Below are 16,693 nucleotides of genomic sequence, written 5' to 3'. Positions count from 1 at the left end.
GTATTAAATTTACAGACTTCAGAATCACTATCGAAAATTTTTTAATCGCCATAAAATACCGATTTTCATACCGATTTTTCGGATTTCCATACCGAAAAAAGATTTTTTTGGGTTCAAAAATACCGATTTAAATGTGGCATCACTGTGCCTGACACACCTCCCGTCGCCAGTATTCAGGTGTATCACCGGCATGCGCCTCTCCCGCCGTCCATCCAAACGGGAGGGCGGCAGCATGCGTTTATTTCAGTTAGTCGGTAGTCGAGTTGAGCGAGTCCATTCAGCCAGTCAGTGCCTTCGCAGAGATCAACGGAGGAAGTTGTGCGCTTGGATTTTCGTTCGTTCGTACGGTCCCGGTTTTATGCTCTCAGCGCGTTCAAGTCGTCTCGGCTTAGATAATTAGCAACAACAACAGCAACAAGGTGCAACTACTAGTTCGCTCAGTGGCTAAGTTCGGTCGGACAGTGCCTAGAGAGTCACGCGGATCTCGCGACTTGGGGGTTTAAGTTTTAGTTCTTGGTGAGCGCTTTCACGGTTCGTTTGGCCGATCATCTGGGCGCAATTCATAGATTAGAGAGGTACGAAACGGCCAGCGATCGTGAGTGTTACGAAGGTTTTGCAGTGCCACTTTATGTTTGTAGCCTAGCCTTTAGCTTAGGTTAGCTTAGGTTGTTTGGGACCGAAAGACTCCCGCTTTCAACGACTCTTGAAGTGGAGTTGATGTTCGTTTTTTTTTCTACTGCTGTTAGCTGCTCCTTAACTTGCTCCCCTCTGCTGTGCTGTTTTGAAGAAAGGTGCATTTCACGGTCGCGTGTTTCTGCCTTTGGGAGGAAGCTTTCAGCAGTTGAACCCCCGCCCTTCCTTCAACTTCCCCGCCATTCGGTTGTGATGTTTAATGTTTCGCAAAAACAGGTTTGGGACATTTCTCCTTTCGCCAAGGAAGGAGTTTAGTGAAGTTGGGGCTCGTTCCGTGTCGATACGTTTTCGTGGAATGGATCTTTGTTGTTTCAGTTGATGGATGTTATTTTATGTGCGATTAATCCGAAATCTAACGCACGAAGACGGTATTATTCGTATACCTACCTACTAAACGAAAGTTCTACGCCAGCTGCTAAACGTAACGAAACGTGCCTCTCAAAAGTGCTCATCATCAGTAGTGGCGGTGCGAAATCGACGATACTTCTGCTGCTTGTTGATTCAATCAATTTGAGAAAAACAGACACACGAAAAAAAGAACGGCGCTCGTCGATCGGAAAGAACAACAACACCACAATCTGTTTCAAACCCTGTGATTCTGAAGTCGACGTTTGTGTCAGTGCGAGTGTGTGTATTTTTTGTGCGTGAAAGCAGAGGAAATTAAATCAACCAATTAATGTAAATGAACGAAGAAAGGCAGATCGGAATAGTGACAGTGCTCAGGGGTAGCAAGAAGGGAATCAAAAATAACTACGACGTTTGCTGGACTGTCTGACTGCAAATTGTAGACGCCTCAAGAAACAAACATCCCCCAACAACAGTCAGTGTGAAATAAACCTACCTCCCCGTGGCGTTTGATGCGATCCACCCCCACAGAGCTGAAAAACAACATCAACAACAGTCCTGAAAAGTGATTTTCAAGTTAGGGCAAAATTGGACGAACATTGTTTTTTTAACCTTTTTCCAAACCCAACCTGTGGATTATTTAGAGTAGAAAGTTTACCAACAACCTTCAGTGCAGTACTGTTTGATATTATACAATGTCGTTACAATAACCAAAACAACTCCGGAACGTGTTTTGTCGAAAGTTGATCATCGTTTGCAGTAAAACTCTTTTTGAAAGTTGAACCATTCAATTTAATTCCTTAATACATTCGTCTCTAAAAGCCCGATTTAAAATTAAGTTTTAAAATTTTGATAAGGCACATTTATGCGTTCTTAATCTGAATTCTAAATTTGAATTTGAATTCTGAATCTGAATTCTGAATCTGAATTCTGAATTCTGAATCTGAATTCTGAATCTGAATTCTGAATCTGAATTCTGAATCTGAATTCTGAATCTGAATTCTGAATCTGAATTCTGAATCTGAATTCTAAATCTGAATTCTAAATCTGAATTCTGAATCTGAATTCTGAATCTGAATTCTGAATCTGAATTCTAAATCTGAATTCTGAATCTGAATTCTGAATCTGAATTCTGAATCTGAATTCTGAATCTGAATTCTGAATCTGAATTCTGAATCTGAATTCTTAATCTGAATTCTGAATCTGAATTCTGAATTCTGAATCTGAATCTAAATTCTGAATCTGAATTCTGAATCTGAATTCTGAATCTGAATCTGAATTCTGAATCTGAATTCTGAATCTGAATTCTGAATCTGAATTCTGAATCTGAATTCTGAATCTGAATTCTGAATCTGAATTCTGAATCTGAATTCTGAATCTGAATTCTGAATCTGAATTCTGAATCTGAATTCTGAATCTGAATTCTGAATCTGAATTCTGAATCTGAATTCTGAATCTGAATTCTGAATCTGAATTCTGAATCTGAATTCTGAATCTGAATTCTGAATCTGAATTCTGAATCTGAATTCTGAATCTGAATTCTGAATCTGAATTCTGAATCTGAATTCTGAATCTGAATTCTGAATCTGAATTCTGAATCTGAATTCTGAATCTGAATTCTGAATTCTGAATCTGAATTCTGAATCTGAATTCTGAATCTGAATTCTGAATCTGAATTCTGAATCTGAATTCTGAATCTGAATTCTGAATCTGAATTCTGAATCTGAATTCTGAATCTGAATTCTGAATCTGAATTCTGAATCTGAATTCTGAATCTGAATTCTGAATCTGAATTCTGAATCTGAATTCTGAATCTGAATTCTGAATCTGAATTCTGAATCTGAATTCTGAATCTGAATTCTGAATCTGAATTCTGAATCTGAATTCTGAATCTGAATTCTGAATCTGAATTTTGAATCTGAATTCTGAATCTGAATTCTGGAACTGAATTCTGGAACTGAAGTCTGAATCTGAATTCTGAATCTGAATTCTGAGTCTGAATTCTGAATCTTAATTCTGAATCTGAATAATTGATTTGAATGTTAATCTTCGTCTAAAATCTGATTAAATTGTGTTTCTAAAATTTAAATTTTATTTTTTTTCTGATTATTTTACTAAGCCTTTTCGCTGTTAGTTTAACCCTCTAAAATCCAACCCTGGTTCACTAGCAAGGTTGCCGAAAAGTAATTCTGTGTTTAAAAAAATATTCTGACTTTCTGTGATTTTGCCCGAATATTCTGTGATTGTTTTCTGTGATGTTATTTCTATCAATTTAATTTAAAAAGTCATGGAAAATTTGGTCTTTTTACATTTTTTTTCGCTAAACATAAAATTTGACATTCCTAAATAGATTTTGATGAAAAACTAAAATGATTCAAGAGTAACAATAATAACAATCTCAACTCCAAAACCTCGAAATCTCATTCCAGGACCACAATTCTACAACAGTTTTTCAAAAAATTTCTCACTTTTTTATTAAAGTTGAGTCAAATATTGAATCCCTACAGAGTTAGACTAAGCTTACCCGATTGTCCGGATTTTGACCAGATTTTCTCACTCTACTTGCAAAATCAAACGTTTTTCAGTTGAGTCCTTAGAATTATGTATCTTGCGTCCAAATCATTTTTTTTCTAAAAATTTGTAGTAAATTTAAAAATAAAACATTTTTGGTAGCCTCAAATATGATTCAGAATTGGCTTATGTGTTTGGATAAAATGAACACAGTTGCTGAAAAATATCTAGTAAGTATCTAATTTAATGTTCTTGATTATAAGTTTGAATCAGATTAAATATTTAAAATTCAAACCATTTTTAAGATTTGGACTTGAGCCATAAGAAAAATTCATGAGTCCGGAATTGAAAAATGTGAAACAATATCATCATTCAAGATTTTATTTTAATTTACAAATTCAATTACGAAGAAATAATTTAAAAAATATATGTATTGAAAACCCCAAATTAATAATCAAATAAGAGATTTCTGGTTAAGGGTCTGTCACAAATTTCGCTTTTGGTTTTCAATTTCATAGGAATACTTATCTGGACATTAGATTCAGGTTTTGAATTTAGGTCCAAAATGCAGATTTCAGACTTGGAACCAAAATTCAAGACTCGCATTCGATTTAGCTCAAATTAAAGTTTTATAATCAATATTGAAATATCAATATTAGAATTTGATTAAGCATTCAAATTTAAGGAATTTATTAAATTAAAATTTAAATTAAATGAAAATTTTAAATTTCATCAGAGTCATTTACGAAACACAAACCTGGTAAGAATTAGATTTTCAAAAATAAGAACTGGATTCAATTCAAAGAATTTGTTTTTTGAAAAATCTAGATTTTGATTTTGAAAACTTTAATCACAGTATTTAAATTATCAGTCATAAAACAATAAACGATTATTTCTGAACTTTTTTTTCATCCTCAGGTAAAAAATCAGCTGGAAATTTTATTTAACATTATAACGTATATTGCAGATTCTTCAAAATCAAAGGTTCTAACTAAAATCTTAAATTTGAATCGAGTTTACAAGAGTAGAAAATAAACCTTATTTGGACCGTAACACTATTTTTCTACTTTTACTTCAGAATATTTGATACATTTTTACCCATGCTTGAAATGGTTATGCTTGTGGTTCAAAAGAATTTGCTTTCTCATTTAAATGATTAAAAATGTAGTTTTTCAATAACGATCCGCCAACTGTAACGTTGATAAAGTCGCGAATGCCATAATGATGGTAAAACGACTATAATCGAAAAAAAGTAGTTTTTCTAAATGAAGCGTTCAAAATCCATTTTTTTCATTTCGATTATGGTCGATTACGGTACATAATTGTGTCACTCGCGCACGGTGCCCCCCTGGACCGTTATTATAAAAAAAAAGTGACCAACAAAACCAAATATAGGGCTCGATTTCTTAGGTAATTCTACACCTCTGGGCAAATTTTTAAAAAAATCCCTAGTCGAATTTTCGAGAAATCTTGATTTGAAGTTTTTAGGTCAAAAAAACCAATTTTTATATACATATATATAAATGAATTTCTGTCTGTCTGTCTTTCTGTCTGTTCCCTATAGACTCAGAAACTACTGAACCGATTTACGTGAAACTTGGCAGGTGAGGGTATTGGAGGCCGGGGAAGGTTCCTATTATGGTTTGGGACCCCCTCCCTAACAGGAAGGGGAGGAGGGGCCTTCCAAACAAAAGACAATTTTTTGCATAACTCGAGAACCAATCAAGCAAATGGTATCAAATTTGGCATGGGGTGGTATTTTGGAACGGAAAATATTTCAATGAATATTAGGTACCCCTCTTTCCTCTCAGTGGGGTGATAGAAAGGGGGGAGGGGGCTACCTTACAATTTTCATATAACTCGAAAACTATTCAAGATATTGGAACCACATTTGGCATGGGAAGGTATTTGGATACGAAAAATATTTCTATGATTATTTGAGACCCCTCCCTCTTTACAGTAGGGAGATATAAAGTGGGGAGGGGCCCCCTTTTTAATTTTTACATAACCCAAATACTAATCAAGCAAATGGAACCAAATTTGGCGGATATTTGGGAACGTGATATGTTCTAATGATTGTTTGAGACCCCTTCCTTCTTCCAGCGGGGAGAAAGGAAAGAGGGAGGGAAGTTCCATACAATTTTTATTGCATAACTTAAGAACTACAACAGCAAATGGAACCAAATTTGACATGGAACGATATTTGGGTACGAGAAATGCTTCATTGAATATTTGGTATCCCTCAATCCTTCAAAAGGGTGGATGAAAAGGGGGAGAAGAGATTTCTCTTACAATTTTCAGTATAACTGAAGATCTGATCAGCAAATTTGAACCACATTTGGCATGTTAGGATATTTGGATACGAGAAATGTTTCTATTATAAATAAAAGCCCCACCATTTTTTCAGCGGAAAGATATAAAGGGAGAAGGGAGCTACCATACATTTTTGTGCATAGCCCGAGAATTAATAGAGCAAATGAAATAAAATTTGGTATCCAAAATTTGATCAGTACAAAAAATACTTTTATGAATATTAAGTTCTCACTCCTCCATTCAAAGGGGCGAATGGAAGGGGTTTGGTAGTTCCTTTCAAGTTTATGCATAACTCAAGAACTTACATCGCAAATAAAACCAAATTTGGCATGGGATGGTATTTTAAGAAGAGAATTTTTTTACGTCAAACAATTCCTTTCTTGCAGTGTGATGATAGAATTGGAAATAAAGGAACGGAAGGGGAAAGCTGACATTTAACTTTTTTTTTAACAAAATCCGAGAAATGGACAAAACTTAATATGGAAAACCATTTTGGTATGATTCTATGATTATCTGATACATCATCATCATCATCTGATACATTTCAGTGAGTAGGTACATAGGAGGAGGGAGGTGAACCCAATACAATTTTTTTAACATAAGTTCTCAATTTATGCTATAGCACATGGTCTTCATTGAGCACCCGTCGCGAACGGTTCGTTGAATTTAGTCAGTGCGTCGGATTACATTTTCGCTTTCAAGTAAAATCGCCCTGGTGCCGGAATCATTTTCGTTTTCAAAATTGAAAGTTGTGCTACATTGAAGTGGAAGATAACCTACATAGAATTTAGAAAGAATGCTTTGCGAAGTAGTTGAATATTTTTTCGAATTGAACAGTGGAAAGAAATTAAATTTCGTTTAGGATGAGCTCGGTGCAGAAGCATTAGTTGGTGTCCACGATAAGTTGCTTCGAGAGCGCAAATTTGAATTATCGCATGGCTTGCTGTGATTTTCTTGCGTTTGCCAAGAGCGCTTCAGAAGACGTTGTGGTGTTTTTCGTATGGTGATTGCTAAAGAGGATCTAAAAGAACATTAAATCATGAACGATTTAGCCAGATTAAGACACGAGCCCGGTTTTATTCGTTAAAAAAGAACGGAAGCATATTTGAAGGGTATGTTTTGTGTTGAAAACTAAATGGGGTTAAGAAGAAGAGTTAAGGGTGAGCTTCTTCCTAAAAACAGAGTGCTTTAAAGTGAAAAACCGGTCGCATATTTTCAAATTAATTCGTGAAATCATTCTCGGGAGACGGTTTTTTTTTCTCCACATCGGTTTTGTGCTGAAGTGCTAACGCGCATGCGCGTGGGGATGAATCGTGTCGTCTCGCTCCCTCAAATGGCTAAAGTGTTGCCGAAAACATCATCAGATGAATTGAGCTTTTTTTTCCTGCTGTATCAAGTAAATATTCTTGTCTCAGATAATGTCCTGTCTCGCTTTCTCCTGTGAGACACTGACATAAAGAATTCGTCACGCATGAATCATGTGTGGTGTGTGTTTTGCCGAATGAATTATTTAAGCAAAGCTCTGGAACCGATAAAAGCTAAGTATTTATGTTTTTTTTTTCTATTTGGAGCGAACTCTGTATTACAGTAGCGAAAGCTGATCTAATTGGTGCTCCTTCAAGTATAAGAAATCGTTCATAAAATAACTATATTGATGGCTGAGTAATAAACAACCTAACAATTTACTTTCTTCATACACTATCTACATTATTCCTCCCTTTTAGGTCGTTTATCATTTAGTGATAACTTCTTATGTCATAACATCGTTACAAGGACAACGTTAATTCTCATATGACCAAAAGTTCGCTTTATAAATTCAAACATATATCAGATACTAGAATTTCATTAATGTAGAAATTATTTTTTTCAAATGGTCCGAAATTTTCGACTCGTGACACTTTTTACCTTCTAAACACTGTATCAACCAAACCATTAATTATTATGTATTGTTATCAATTGTTACTGTTGTACTTCACCTAATATTAACAAATTTGATAAGTAACAGATATTTATCCATGGATCAACTTAACTTTTTTCATTCGATTTTTTATGACCTTTTTTTCCTATAATTATCAAACCAGTTGTTTTAAGGTATTTATATTCTTGGTAGCGTTTACGTTTTACGTGAAAAATATGTATTAAATTTCATTTTGAACAATATTCTTTATAAATTTTTTGAAAGTTGCAGTGAATTGAGGAATATCATCTAGAAACAATTCAACACAAAGTGCAAACTTAAAATAAAAACAATTATATAGCTGGTACATTTTTGCTATGAAACTAACCTATTCCTTAAGTAAATTGGATCGATGTAAGGTAATGTAAAATTTATATTTATCATGTTTTTGTTGCATCATTCCAAATTAGATAGTCCAGGTAGATGGCCAGATAATCTTAACATCATTCCATGATATATTTGTTGTCAATGTTTTGCATATTATATTCTTATTGTCTTGTTCAACCTACACAAAATTTAAAATATTCTACTGCTAATAACATACTATTTTCAGCTTAACTCAGCTTAATTTTATTGAAAATTGCAGCTCAATATTGTCATCACATTGGAAAGTAAACAAATTCAAATATTTTTACTGATAAAGGGACAGGATTTCATCACGATTTATATTTCAATTACTTCAAAAACTTAATTATAGAATTATCAGTCGAAATGCGGAAAACTTGCGAAACTGCTGAAATTATAGTATTGAACGTGTTTATTAAATTCCAATCCTTTCCATGACATGGTCATTTGACTTCTTATTTTTCAGGTGATTTGGAACATTTATAAGTTGAATGATCAGTATCAGTATCCATAATGATCATTCCATCCATTTTTTCAGCCTGGTTTTACGCACACATTAAACTAATAACATACTTTTTTTCATATAACCACCGATTTATTTTGATAACCATTTTTAATTCTTGTAGGTGAAGTGATGAATAATTTATTTCTTTAATTATCGCAATGATGCTTATACCTAGTATTTTAAATCATTCTTTTCAGTTTCAGCCTACATTCATTCAACATGTAATTTATATTTTTTCTCAGATGATGTTGGCTCAATGATGTTATACTCCTTTCATTATATTTTTACTATGATAGCTTCGTTTGTCTGCAGATTTTTATCTCATTGTTATATTCATATCGACCGTATTTTATTTTATGGGGATTTTTCAAATATTTAAATAAATTCAATAATTTAACAATTAATTAAAAAAATTTCTTCCATAGAATTAAATTATACTAGTTTAACCATAGCATAACAGATAACTGACCATTATTCACAGTAATTCATTTACATGTTCATTCAACTGATATTTAGCACCCAGCAGATATTTTGTTTCAGTTACATGATGCACATTTATAAAAAAAAATATTGTTTATGATGAAATTATATGATCGGAGTTAGAAAAGTCCGAGCTGAATGTCATCAGCTTTTTTCGGATACTGGAGACTTATATTTAAATATTATTCACTGGCGACATTTACGTTTCAAATTTTTGTAGGGCGTGGTCATGTTTACTGTTCTCAGTAATTTATACTTAAACTGAATTTATCATTTTCGGTACTTTGTTCAAATATTATGCTTCGAAATTTTTTAATGGTATAAAAATTGTTTATTTTAGATCAGATGGATTAAATATGGTTATGATGCTAAATAAGGTCGGTTACAGCTAAAGGTAAGCTTAGAGTGTTTTGAGGTAAGACGGGTATATAGGTAAGGTTATTCTATTGTATAACTATTTCATTTATTGACTATATTATATAAGAACATTCAATCAGTTGCCAGCTGGGCAGGTATCTACACGCATGCGGAATACCTGTCAAAGATTCATAACACTGAAAATGTTATGAATTTTATACGGTTGCGAAACTGTTTGCTTGTTCTACAAATAAGACATACACATACACGAAATACATTCATTACATGACAGTTCAAACGAAGCCATGGTGTCGGGTATGTGGTATTTTGCATTGAAGATTGGCCGAACTAATAATCTAAAGAATGCAATTAAGCACATACGTTGGCGAAACTGCGGTGAATCCGTGCACCCATGGTGGATTATCTACATACATACATACATACATAAGTTCTCAATTTATGCTATAGCATAATTTATGCATAAATTTATGCTATAGCATAAATTGAGAACTTATGTTAAAAAAATTGTATTGGGTCCACCTCCCTCCTCCTATGTACTTAATACCATCCCATGCCAAATTTGGTTTTATTTGCGATGTAAATTCTTGAGTTATGCATAAACTTGAAAGGAACTACCAAACCCCTTCCATTCGCCCCTTTGAATGGAGGAGTGAGAACTTAATATTCATAAAAGTATTTTTTGTACTGATCAAATTTTGGATACCAAATTTTATTTCATTTGCTCTATTAATTCTCGGGTTATGCACAAAAATGTATGGTAGCTCCCTTCTCCCTTTATATCTTTCCGCTGAAAAAATGGTGGGGCTTTTATTTATAATAGAAACATTTCTCGTATCCAAATATCCTAACATGCCAAATGTGGTTCAAATTTGCTGATCAGATCTTCAGTTATACTGAAAATTGTAAGAGAAATCTCTTCTCCCCCTTTTCATCCACCCTTTTGAAGGATTGAGGGATACCAAATATTCAATGAAGCATTTCTCGTACCCAAATATCGTTCCATGTCAAATTTGGTTCCATTTGCTGTTGTAGTTCTTAAGTTATGCAATAAAAATTGTATGGAACTTCCCTCCCTCTTTCCTTTCTCCCCGCTGGAAGAAGGAAGGGGTCTCAAACAATCATTAGAACATATCACGTTCCCAAATATCCGCCAAATTTGGTTCCATTTGCTTGATTAATATTTGGGTTATGTAAAAATTAAAAAGGGGGCCCCTCCCCACTTTATATCTCCCTACTGTAAAGAGGGAGGGGTCTCAAATAATCATAGAAATATTTTTCGTATCCAAATACCTTCCCATGCCAAATGTGGTTCCAATATCTTGAATAGTTTTCGAGTTATATGAAAATTGTAAGGTAGCCCCCTCCCCCCTTTCTATCACCCCACTGAGAGGAAAGAGGGGTACCTAATATTCATTGAAATATTTTCCGTTCCAAAATACCACCCCATGCCAAATTTGATACCATTTGCTTGATTGGTTCTCGAGTTATGCAAAAAATTGTCTTTTGTTTGGAAGGCCCCTCCTCCCCTTCCTGTTAGGGAGGGGGTCCCAAACCATAATAGGAACCTTGCCCGGCCTCCAATACCCTCACCTGCCAAGTTTCACGTAAATCGGTTCAGTAGTTTCTGAGTCTATAGGGAACAGACAGAAAGACAGACAGACAGAAATTCATTTATATATATGTACAGACCCCGTTTGATTTTGGCAACACGCCCGTACATTTTGTGTTGCCAAAATCGAATGTTGCCAAAATCGAACGGTTTTTTTTCTCATCTTGTTTTTTAGTTAATTTTATAAAATAACTATGATTATTATCAAAAACGTTGTTTTCAGTAAATTTTCGACCATTTGTAGTAATTTTTTTAATTTTTTCATCATGTTTCTGATGCATTTAGCACTTTTCTTGTTTTGTTTATAATATTTGTTTTCTTACTGTCATGTTTGCTGTTTTTGTCATTCTTCATCATTTTTAAGTTGTTTTTTGACATATTCAGTCTTTTATTTGAATTTGTTTTTTATCTTTTTGAATTTTTCATCTTTTTGTCGTTTTTGAGTACATTATAAAATTTTTAAAAATCTTTGGTTTTTATTGTTGCATTTTATCACCATTTCAGAGCATAAAAACGTGTTTATGATGTTTGTCTGAATTCAATTGGTCCTGTTATAACGAAAACTAAAAGGTAATGTTGTTTCTAAAAACCGTTCGATTTTGGCACATGTGCCAAAATCGGATGTTGCCAAAATCGAATGTTGCCAAAATCGAATGTTGCCAAAATCGAATGTTGCCAAAAACGAACGGGGTCTGTATATAAAAATTGGTTTTTTTGACCTAAAAACTTCAAATCAAGATTTCTCGAAAATTCGACTAGGGATTTTTTTAAAAATTTGCCCAGAGGTGTAGAATTACCTAAGAAATCGAGCCCTATACTTGGTTTTGATGGTCACTTTTTTTTATAATAACGGTCCAGTGGGGCACCGTGTCGCGACCTTTATCAACGATGCAGTTGGCACACCAGTCATTGAAAAACTTTTCTGGATTAACTGTGTTCGATGTTTACTTCTGGCCTCGAACTCACGGACATCAGCTCAGGGGGGCAACTGAATTGTCCCCATATTTTTTAAGGCTTTATGAAAAAGAAAATGGTAGCTCCTAGGACTTATTTAAAAAAAAAATCACTTATAATGCAAAATACCTTTAACCTGAATAATTTGTATTTAGTACAAACACTTTTTTTTTTCACTTGTACCTTGTGCATGCATTTATCAAGCAAAAATGGTTCAGAAAAAAAATTGTCATCAAACCCCACCCCCCCCCCCCCCCCCCTCCTCATGAGCTGGTTCTTTCTACGGCCTTGGTATGAACATTCAGCTCTATTTTGATTTGAGATTTCTCATGCGTAGTTTGGCTTTCAAAATTTGAGTTTTAATCAATTTCGAGTCAAACTTTCAGTGTGATTTCTTGTTTTTAGACAAGTTTAAAATTATCCGCATTTATAACCCAAATTTAAGAAATATTTGGTCATTATTAAAAACTTCTTCGTTCGTGTGTTTCAAATGTTTTGGAAACTCCAAAAGCACACTGCATTTTTAACGAAATTTGTTCTGCAATTTAAAATACTTTTGAGGATCAATTTTCAAAACGCAATGCATTTATGCTTCAGGAGACTTAGTGATTAGGTAAAAAAAAATTTCATCATCAGCTCTGCAACATCAATTGATGCATATTGACTCCTAAAACTTAAGTGGATTTGCTTTGGAATCAGGTCTGAAGAGTACAAAGATTCAAGAAACATAAAATTGTGCTTGCATTATGCGATCCTTTTAATTCTCTTCAATTAAATTTTTTTTTTGCTGAAAAATTCACAAAATTTGAGTTTTAATATTATAAACAACGTTTAAGAAATTTTTTAACAAATTTTTAAAAATTGCATAACTACAGGGGCTTAAGAATTGAATTTTCAGAACTTTTTCGATTGTAGTTTTTACGGACTTCAACCATTTTTTCTCTTTCCTACATTAGGAAACATATAAGGACTGTCTCATAGCTATAATTTTGAATATTTTTTTGTTTAAGTCATTCCACAAGTCACGGAAATATTTCAAATTATACATAAATAAAGCTAGGTACCATGCCTTTAGACTTACAGGGTTTACATTTCATCTTTTATACCTTACTAAAGATAATTATTTCTTTAAAAAATAGATGGTTGTAGCTCTTAAACCTAACTGACAGTACTTTTTCATTAAGGAACAAAAATTATGATGAAAATATAGGTTCATTTCCAGTTTCCTCATGCTTTCAAGCTTCTCTAAGCTGTAGACACAAACTTGTCAATAATTTTGATACTTCAAATCACACAAAACCAACGAAAAAAAGAGAATTTTTTTTAACATGTTTTATTTAATTTTGATTTTTGAAAATCAAATTTTTTGATGAAAAAAAATGTATATGTTGACTATTTTTACCTAATAATCAATTAAAATATATGGATTGATTTGTTTTTGAATGAAACTAATTAAAAGTTTTGAAGTCAACAAATACTGCTTCATTTAGTAGAAAAAAAATTGGTTTATATTCAATAGGGTTGTTTTTAAAACAGAGTTCTATACATTTGAAATTATTCGCTAGTATTCTTATGTTCAGTTTTTCTTCAATTTGATAATGATTTCAAATTCCATTGTAAATTGTAAACAAAAAAATTAATTAACCGAACTAAATGCTATCAATACTCCATTGACGAATCAGTTTTCGACAAAATCATCATTTCATCCGTTGATTACCAAAAAAAATGTGTGTCATTTATTAGAGAAGCATTCGTTGTGTGATAACAACAAGTGAACGACGATCGTTCCAGGAGAAAGGAAGGAAAATTTACGACGATACGGATTATAGACGCCGAGTCCAGCAAATAATCAACTCAATTCGGTAAGTGTTCTGTTTTGGTCTGATTTTTTTTGTTTTTCATTCATTCAGTACGGTTTAAGTCAGTTTAGCGTCTCGCCGCTTTGTTTTGTTCTTTTTTTTTATATAATGTTCATTAAACCGTTTTGGTTGTTTGCCGATAGCGATAGGGCACCTGCAGTTCAGTCAGCCAATTGTGCCTCATTATGTTCCGGTTGTTGACTTTTTCATTTCTGGCAAGCGATTCGAATTACAAAGTTTCCTTGTGTAACTTTACCTCCACTTATGAAATAAAAGAATGAATAAATTTGACTTAAAATTCAAAATTTAAAATTAACTCAAAGTTAGAATTTATTAAATTAAAACGATAAAATGTCGTAACATTTATGACAATGCTATTTAAACAACCGATAAACACCTCTGCTGCGTATTCCGACTGTGTTTTTATTGCATCCAGCCCAGCAGCATCCAGTAATAATTCCGGTATCGCAAAACCGAAGACAACTGATCTTTCCCTCGCCGAAAGGTCATGTCTAATCAAACTCATTTAGCAAACAATGGATCGGAATGGCTTGGTGTGGTGCTGGTGACCAACCGTGGCTGCTAGTTTGTACGTACGTAAGTCCGTATATGCATGCATTCATCAGACAAATTGTCGGTTCTGGAACCGTATAGGATAGTGACAATGCCCGGTGCGGCTTTGTGAATGGGCGAAGTCCATAGAATACGACTTTGAGCATTGGATTTAGTCTTATTTACAAATAATTCACTTTCCAGGAAAATCTACCAGGGCAGCTAGTGTTTGGGTCCAACTCCATTCCTCAGCTTAGCATCGACCTTTTCCAAAGTTAATTGTTTAGAACATTCGTGATCGTGCTGGGCAAGTTACATGTAAAATGATAGGTACATGATGTAAAGTGCCATACGGAAGTAAAGTTAAATAAATTTCTTGATCCAATCTGGCGAATCCCTCAAGCTAAGTTAGTGCTCTACTCATTCGCTAATGTGCTTGTGAGAAACTAATGGCATGAGTAAAGATTTTGTTATGTATCCGAAATAAAACTTAAAACAGGATCAACTTTTTTGACCCTATATCAATTCGTAATAGTTTATTTCGGTTAAATTGTTATCAAAACCTTATTTTTTCAGGTGTTCAGTAAAAATTGTAATGACAACACCGAAGAGTCAACTAAATTACCTTTAATTGAAATGGTTAGACCTGTTTGAAACTCCTTATAAACTTATATGAAAAACCAGTGAATAGAGTGTAATTTCAACATTTAATCTAAAAAATCTTAATCTATCTTATTGAATTAGGTTATTTCTTCTCGTTGAATCAATTTTGACGGTCGCCATATCAGATAAACAGAAATGAAAGGTGCGTCTATAGAACTCTAGGACTCGATTCTTATTTGTTTTCCAAAGAGAAGAATCAAACCACCTATCGCAAATATCTAGTTTGGCATACTATAAAGCTTTCATACCGCATTAAATTCGTCTAATGTTTGCATTAATCTAACTAGAACTAAAGCTTCGATCATTTAAAAATTGGACGATTGTTGGTCGTTGAAAGGTTCAGAAAATTTGTCTCCATTAGGCATAAGGCTGAATCAATCAATTAAACTGAGCTTCAAAAACAAATTTTGTCATTTCCAGAGCTTGAAAGCCTTACAGCCGGTGCCGACGCAATGCGATAGATAAGTTCTAATAGATGACAAAACATGTGAAAAAATCAATTTCAATCAAAATCAGATGAACTCTGTAACGTTCCTGCTCGTGATCAGGTCCCTAGCACATTAAAGTTTGTAATTCTTTTGCGAATAAAAACTTGATTTGCCAGCACCCGACTCCTGTGGAGAATTTTTCGTGACCGAAATTTTGGTTTTCACTGTTTTCAAAGAGCCCCTAAGCCTCAACAAACCGAATTGATTTAAGATTGAGTTACACGATGATTTTTCAATGGTTTTGTCAAATTTCCCTGCTGAAATTGCAGTGGATCGTGGTTTAGTGAAACGAAAAAAATCTAGTCTCTATCTAATCTAATTTCATTACGTTGTTCAATAAACTGTTCTCAGGTTCTTTCAAAAGAGATATACCGTCAAACGAAGCATCATGCAATAGCATGCAATAGGGTTATATGCTACATAAGTCTATTACAAAACTTTTTCAATATTTATTTTAATATAATGTAATGAAGTTATCATATAATGATAACAACATGATAATGGTATTGTTTTCTCTTCATCTCTGTTGCATCCCGAGTCGTCCTACCATTCTTCTTCATCTTCTGCTTGAAAATTGCCTAAAATTTTTCGTTAAGGCGGAATTGAGGGCAGTTGGGTGGGTTTATGTCCTTTTCGTCAAAATCCACCCGTTGGCCCGATACCACTTTAGTACCTCTTTGCTGTAGTGGCAGCTCGCCAAATCTGGCAAAAACTTTACTGGTCCTTCGTGAAACCGGGGTTTTTCGTCCGCAGATGCAAATACCTTGCCAGATCAAACACTTTCTTGCCAACTTATCGGCAAAAACGAATTTGAACTTGGCGGGGACATCACCCCGACCAGTGGCTTTGTAAAATTTTTGGCCAGGTAGCCGCCCAAAATCAGATTCCACGATTTGTGAACCAGACCACGTCGGGTTTTTGACGTGGGTGTCCAAAATTAATTTTCGTCTCGCGGCTCCCATTACGTGTAACTTTTTTGGAACAAAACGAATCGTAATGAAATTTACAGCACTGATAGAGGAAAGTATTCCGAACAAAGTA

General features: G+C 34.0%; 1 protein-coding gene across 9 annotated transcripts in view; it reads left to right on the top strand.

The window, feature by feature from the left end:
• Positions 1 to 272: 272 nt before the first annotated feature.
• The window catches only part of LOC129750710 (tetraspanin-18), a 222,641-nt gene continuing 206,220 nt past the window's right edge, over positions 273 to 16,693 (top strand). For 3 of the 9 annotated variants that reach the window (XM_055745719.1, XM_055745712.1, XM_055745720.1), the window contains exons 1-2: positions 281 to 575; positions 13,834 to 13,952. The gene's annotated coding sequence lies outside the window, so the exon portion shown is untranslated. Of the gene's footprint in view, positions 631 to 1,256; positions 1,372 to 13,833; positions 13,953 to 16,693 lie in introns of those variants that run through there. The other 6 variants (XM_055745717.1, XM_055745716.1, XM_055745713.1 and 3 more) reach the window with 6 other exon arrangements.

The sequence above is a fragment of the Uranotaenia lowii genome, chromosome 3 (genome assembly GCF_029784155.1).
Source record: "Uranotaenia lowii strain MFRU-FL chromosome 3, ASM2978415v1, whole genome shotgun sequence".
Lineage (NCBI taxonomy): Eukaryota > Metazoa > Arthropoda > Insecta > Diptera > Culicidae > Uranotaenia > Uranotaenia lowii.
This window is presented reverse-complemented; position numbering and strand designations above follow the sequence as displayed.